The following is a 7,354-nucleotide window of genomic DNA, read 5'->3' as shown; positions in this document are numbered from 1 at the left end:
GACATCGTCCCTTTATCTTCTTTGACTTTGAGACCTCCATGTTAGCCGATCTTCTTTACTTTTGCCTACTTTGGTGGGCCCTTTTTCATCATCATCTCAATCCCAATGACCAACCTACAATTGGAGGTTAAAAATTCTGAAATATGAGTAAATATGCAATGTCTGTTTTAGAAAAATACGTGCATAATTTTTCCCTTAAAAACCCAATAATTAATAATAATTAAAATTATATACATTCATATATAGCAAGTTATCATCACATTATTCTCTTAATTCATTCGCTTTTGGCTTTACATTATTATAATTAACCTATCACTTGGTTAACCACTTTACTTGTTATTATTGGCCACATTTAACACAGGAGGGGAAATAATATTATTCCTAACTTATGGAGTGAAATTGGAAAATAAACAAATTTTGTGAGGTGAAGTTACATTTACGCTTTATTGGATAACTAAGTTGCAATGTAAAATTAAGATTTGAGAAAGTGACGAGACATGATTACTCTTTCCGCACATTTGCTCTCCTTTATTTCCTATGCAACTTTGCTATCTTAGCGACTCCTTTAGTATCAGAACTAGAAGATTATCCTTCCGATTCAGACTTTGATTAAGAAGCTTCTCCCTTTTTTACTGATCAGCTTAAACATTGGCGTGTCTCTATTCAAGGGACACATTGGGGTTAGGACAAAATTAAAGACTCTGATACTTACCTTCTTATAGGAGGATCTTTCACCGAGAAAATTTATTGGCCAAAAGAAATGAATATCAGGTTCTTTTCTTTTTAATTTTACTACCCAACATACTACGCTCTTTCAACATTCTCAAAAGAAGACAAAATGAACGAGTAACAACGACTTGTCAGCACTTTTAGCCAAAGCTTACAGGGCATCCCTTGCCAGACACAGAGCACCAACTCAAACATCCAGCTCACAAGCATCATCTCTAGACTCCACATGAGAATAAAATCTTGATAACACGGTAGACCCCTAATCAATTAAAAGCTCCACTCACTTTACTCTACAGTAGCTCCACCCAACCACCTTTACAGTAGCTCCACGCTCCACCTAACTACCTCTACAGTAGCTCCACTAGCAACCACCTGTCTTCGGCCCTCCTTTTCTGCCATCTATCTTCCACTCCTAAAAGTCACCACCAGACCCTTCTTCTTTTCCACCACCTGTCTTCCATCTCCAAGCAGACCCTCCTCTTTTCCACCACCTGTCTTCCATTTCCAAGCAAGCTCATTCTCTTGCAAGTAAGCCTTCCTTCTCCCTAAAGCAATCCCTCTGCCTATAAGAAGCCAGCCCCGGTCCTTCGACTCAGGAGGCCCTGGGCGAAATAATAAAATGATATCCTAAATAAATTTTAATAATATATAATTTATCTACAATGACTTCTTCTAGCATTTCTATTTGCAAAATCTTCTATAATATTATCAGTTTCAAGATTTTCCAAGATGTCTTTTTCAATACATAAAATTGCCAATCCATTTAATCTTTCTTGAGACATTGACGATCTCATATATGTTTTTTAATAATTTTAATTTTGAAAAACTCCTTTCAGCCGATGCTACTGTAACAGGCATAGTCAATAAAATTCTATAAGCAATTGCAACATTTGGATAACAATCTATACTTTGAACAAATTCAAGAATATCAATTGCAGACATTATTATATTTGGTAAAGTCGTTTGTAATATTTTTAATTCAGTAAATAAATCATCTAACTCAACATCTGATGAGTTGTCATGAGTTAGAGTAGATTTTAAATTGACACAATATTTTCTTAATTCATCATCATTCAAAGTTCTTAATGTTTTTGAATCAAATAAAAAGCCAAATATATTTTCAAAGGTTTTCATTTGTTCGAATCTACATTTTAAAGAAGCAATTGTCATGTCCACAACAACAATAAAATAATCAATTCTAAAAGACTCTTCTAATGATAGTGAAACTTCATCATCTTCTCTTTCATTAAATTGTCTTTTCCTAAAAATACGACGCTTTGTTGTAAATATTGGCTCTATATTCATATATAATGCAAGACTCTTAGCAATAGTCAAACTTGCAGCATAACCATCATTCCTATACTTTTCAAAAAATGAGATTACACCTTCTAATTGTTTCATGGCAGAGTCCATGCACATAAATTTTGATTGTAATTTCTTACTCACCATGTTTATAGCAAATAACATATCATACCAAATGACCATACCAAGTAAAAATTCAAAATTTTCAATTGAATTAGCTAAACTTTCAGCTTCACTTATTGACTTTGCATCATCACAAATATTATTTAATTCAAGTAAAGCTGCTCTCACTTCCACAATTTGAAATCTAATAGCTTGAACACTTTTAATACGACTTTCCCAACGAGTATTCGACAAAGATTTGATGGTTAATCCCTTCACATTATTAAGTAAAATTTTCCATCTCTTAGGAGAACTTGAAAATAATGTATATATGCGTTGCACTACTCCAAAAAAAGAAACAGCTTTAACACAAGAATGTGTCATATCACTAAGAGTTAGATTAAGACTATGACAAGCACATGACATGTACAACGCTCTTGGATTTATTTCAAGTAACCTCTTTTGAACTCCTTGGTGTTTTCCTTTCATATTGGAACCATTATCATAACCTTGACCTCTAATATTTTCGATACTAAGATCAAGTGATTTTAACACATTTTGTAATTCGTTAAAAAGTCCTAAACCAGATATATCATCTACTTTTAGAAACTCTAAAAAGTACTCCTCTATTTTCACTTTATTACCTGACATATTAACACATCGTACTATAAAAGTCATTTGTTCTTGATGACTTATATCTGGGGTACAATCAAGAATTATTGAAAAATATTTTACTTCTTTAATTTTATTAATGATAACACTTTTAACATTATTAGCTAAAATAGAAATCAACTCATTCTGAATTTTATGACCTAGGTAATGATAATGAATTTCATTACTTTGAATACGTCTAATATGATCTTGCATCACATAATCAAATTCAGCAATCATTTCAATCAGCCCCCAAAAATTTCCATTATTGTCTTGATAAAGTTTTTCATTAGATCCTCGAAAAGTCAAACAACGTTTAGAAAGACATTTTACAGTTGCTATTATTCTTGTTATAACTTGTCTCCAACGCTCTTTTTCTTTGGAAAATTCTCATTGTAAGTCTTTATCAATTGTTAGATTTTTATCTAATCGCATTTTTAATTCATTCCAAGTGTTCATGTTAGTTATATGTTCAATAGTATTTTCATGTTCTTTAAGTCATTCACTAAGATGTTTCCAATCTCTAAATCCATCCTTTGCTAATGAACTTCTATTGTTTTCAGATTTAAACAACTTGCAACAAAAGCAATAAACTTTATCTACATATTTACTATAAACCAACCACTTTCGGTCTCTTATTTCTCCATTACTTAAATGTCTAGAATAATGAGCACAAGAAAAATGCCTAGAAGTATCGTCCAAAGGATATACAATATTCATTTCTCTTATAGGCCCTTTTTCAACTAAAATATCACGTGCATTGTTATCAAGATTATCCTAATTTCTTGGATCATATATATCAAGTGAAGAAATAAATTATTCATCAATGTTAATATTCTCATTATCTACCCTATTTATAACATTTTCATGCTCACTCAAATTTTCCCTTTCTTCATTAACATCATGAATCTCATTACACTCATCTACATCATTCATAATCATAGTTGAATTTTGTGCATTATCATGAGAACTTTTAATAAAGAATTTATTAATAGCACCTCTTTGTGATTCAGTCAATTGTTCTAATTTTTTTCTTTTTTTTTCTTTTCTCACATCCAGAAAGATGTTTTTTAGGCAACATATTATAATGTACAAAACCACAACAATTACAAAAAACAAGATAATTCAAATTATTTCACTAGTAAAGGAATAATAGCACCTGGAATATGATAGTTTTCAATATTAATGGAAATGTCCTAGGTCGTTAAGTTAAGCACCTCGTCAGATAACACCTGTTAAAAGAAAATCAAATCATTATCAAATTAAAACTAATTAGTAAAATTATGGTACTTAAAGAAACAACAATACTAATTATAACAACACAAGTTCAAGCACATAGAAACAACACCCTTTGTAAAACACATTAAAATAAGTAATTTAGTTAAATAAAACTTGGCCACTTAAGAGTATCATTGTACCAACATACTTAGCATTTCATTTCCATTTGAAAGGAGAGTTATTTTGTAATCATTCTAACATCCTAAGATCAAGTCCAAACTTTGTTTGTGCTAAATTTGTATATTAGGTTTTCAACTATAAGTCCAACTATATCCATTGCACATTGTCATTTACACTATGGATATCCGAGTTAACAAACAACAAATATGCAAAATGCAACCAGTTTTTCTTGTAACTGCATACAATGTATGCATGATCAATATGAGTTGACTAATTAAATCATTAGCTTAGCTGCATACAACCAAGAGCAATTCTTCAAGTGAGTAAAGAAAAATAGTACCTTGAGAAGCTCACAAGAAAGTGGATACTAGAGATAAAACACATAATATAAATTAGCAGTTCAAAATTAGCTTGTTAAGTACATTAGACAACATCATAGTGAGACTTCTCTTTGGCCTTATTAACTAGTTCCTAATCACTAGTCACTATGCTGCAAATTTTAATGCCATTTCTGTAGCAAGCCAGCAAGTAATGCAAAAATCATTTGAAGCAGATTTTAATTCTGCAGATTTTAATGCTGCAGATTTTAATGCTATTTCTGCAGCAAGTAATGCAAAAATCGTTTGAAGCAGAAACAAAGTTTAGATGTATAGTTGAAGAAAGACAATTAAATCATTAGCTTGAGTAAAGAAAAGCAGCACTTTGAGAAGCTTACAATTAAATCATTAGCTTAGTTGCATACAAGTATACAACCAACTAACCAAGAGCAAGTCTTCAATTTTTTCACAACGACAACAAACAAGTAGACAACCAAAGCAGAGCTCACAGTTCAGTAGTTCATAATGAAAAATCTAATTCAATGAGTTGTATTTATCATCTTTGTGGATACAAAAATAATAGTAAAAAAAATCTTGAGAAGTGACATAGATTTGAAAGGAGAACTGGAGAAGAAGAGATGTGACAGAAATAGCCGTTGAAGACAAGCCGTGACCGAAAGGAGAAGAAGAGATGCGATAGGGATAGAAAATTTCAAATAGAAAAGGAGGAGAAGACTTATCTTTTGAGTCCTTTTTCTCGTAGGCGCAGGTGAAGCCGAAGGCAGCAGCCAGCAGGGGGCACCGCGACGAGTTCTTCATCGCACAGCACAGGTGTAGGCGGCGGAAGAAAAACCCTAAATCTAATCCTGCACTACACCTATTAAAATTTAAACATAATATTTTTTTAAAAAATTTTTTGGGCCCCCCAAAACTCAAGGCTCAGGGCCATCGCCCAGGATGGCCCTCCTCCAGGGCCGGGCCTGTAAGAAGCCTCACTCTTCTGCTTCTAAGGTACGGAGCATTCATTTCTTCTGGGCGATCTTTCTAAGCTTTCCTTAGCCTTAGTTTTTGTAAGTTTATTTCAGCACCAATACTTTAGCATTTAAAATAAGTAATCTGTAAATTACATTTTCTGTCATCATGTACTACAAGTGTATGTAAATTAAGTTTTCTGGTATGTAAGTAGTTTTCTGGTTGTATTTTTCCTTAAAAATTCCCTGTTTATTTTTATAATAATCCACTGAAACTCCTTTATGATAAACTGAAATATATTATATTCTGACTATTTTATTTTTCATAATGGGAAAAAATTTCAATAGAAAATTTGAATAACAAGTACTAATTAATTTTATAAATAAAATTAAAGTAAATTAAAATTAAACCATGCATAGAATTTAATTTAAACTATGCATGATTTAGGAACAAAATGTATTCCTACCGGCTGAATAACAAAATAAATTTTTAGAATATTTTTTTATGTCACTTTTTTAATATGATCCTTGTGAAATTTAAAATACCAATTAGGTCCTCTAACATTTTTAAGATTTGGAGTAATAGAATTTCAACAATCATCTAGGCGCCCAAGCGAGGTTAAAAAGTTATCATTGAACTGTCGAAGAGCTGTTGCAAAGCAGATAAGGCGCTACAGTGGAGGCGCTCAGACTTGTCCAAGCACCCAAAATCCATCACATCGTCAACGATTATATTACGATCAGAGACTATAAATAGAGCTTTGGTCCTCTTACTCTTATTTACGAACTCAGTACTTTCACTTCTTTAATTCTATTTTATAATTTTGAATAGCCATCAAAGGAGAACTTCTACTGAGTTGATTTCTGCTTGTAGCTAAGTTTCGAATTCTTGATACTTGGTCTATCACTAAAGGATCCAACCATGATACTTTACTTTTTTTAATATTAATATGATGATCAATTTTTATTAATTATTTTATTAGTTGTATTTATATATTTATTTATACGTTATATAAATTATATCGTATTGTATAAAATTCATTTATATATAAACATCATAAAAATTGATGATTACTTTATAATATATGTATAAAAAATATAAAAAAAATCAATACTTACCGACGATTTCATCACCGTCTACGGCCATTTATAATGCTGAAACCGAGTCGATCTTCAAGAATTAAATGAATTGATTGAAAAGAAAAGTATTCATAAGTTTAATACTAACGGGCCAGATGGCAATCCATATCATTAATATTAATCATCATAATCGGTCATACTGAACAAAAACTTAATATAAAATGATAGGGAAATAATTATATTTTATAAATTATCGGAGATGAATGTATTCAATTACCTATAAATAATATTCAATAATAATTATTTTCAAGTCCTCACGAAGACGGCGATATGTCCGAGTGGTTAAGGAGACAGACTTGAAATCTGTTGGGCTTTGCCCGCGCAGGTTCGAACCCTGCTGTCGACGATTTTTGGCAATTAATTAAATTTTTGCATAAGTTCAAATATTATTAAATTGTTTACACAAATTACATATATCAAAATTATTTTAAGAATGGTTATTCATTTTTTTACACAAGTTAAATTTTATTAAAGGGGTTTATGTGTCTCACTCTAACTCTAATAGTGCACTAATGCTCATATCATTCGTTTTTAATAGAGAATCTCCCAATGCCAAGTACAATCTCTTAGCGTTTAATCATACTGTGAGAATTTTCGTTTTGAGATACGAGACTAATTGGTGAATTTTATCTTTTCTTCTAGTATCTATAAAAAAAATGATTAATTAAGTCGAGTGACATCGAGTATAGGATGAGTGATTCAATCCTTCCAAAAATTTCCACCAGTCACAAAGATGCTCGCATC

General features: G+C 31.4%; 1 non-coding gene across 1 annotated transcript; it reads left to right on the top strand.

The window, feature by feature from the left end:
- The first annotated feature begins 6,874 nt into the window (after window positions 1–6,874).
- Window positions 6,875–6,956, top strand: TRNAS-UGA. Its single transcript has one exon. It is a non-coding gene; the product is annotated as a tRNA-Ser (tRNA).
- Window positions 6,957–7,354: the final 398 nt, after the last annotated feature.

The sequence above is a fragment of the Zingiber officinale genome, chromosome 5B (assembly GCF_018446385.1).
Source record: "Zingiber officinale cultivar Zhangliang chromosome 5B, Zo_v1.1, whole genome shotgun sequence".
NCBI lineage: Eukaryota > Viridiplantae > Streptophyta > Magnoliopsida > Zingiberales > Zingiberaceae > Zingiber > Zingiber officinale.
The sequence above is the reverse complement of the archived record's forward strand: the minus strand, read 5'-3'. Positions and strand labels throughout refer to the sequence as shown.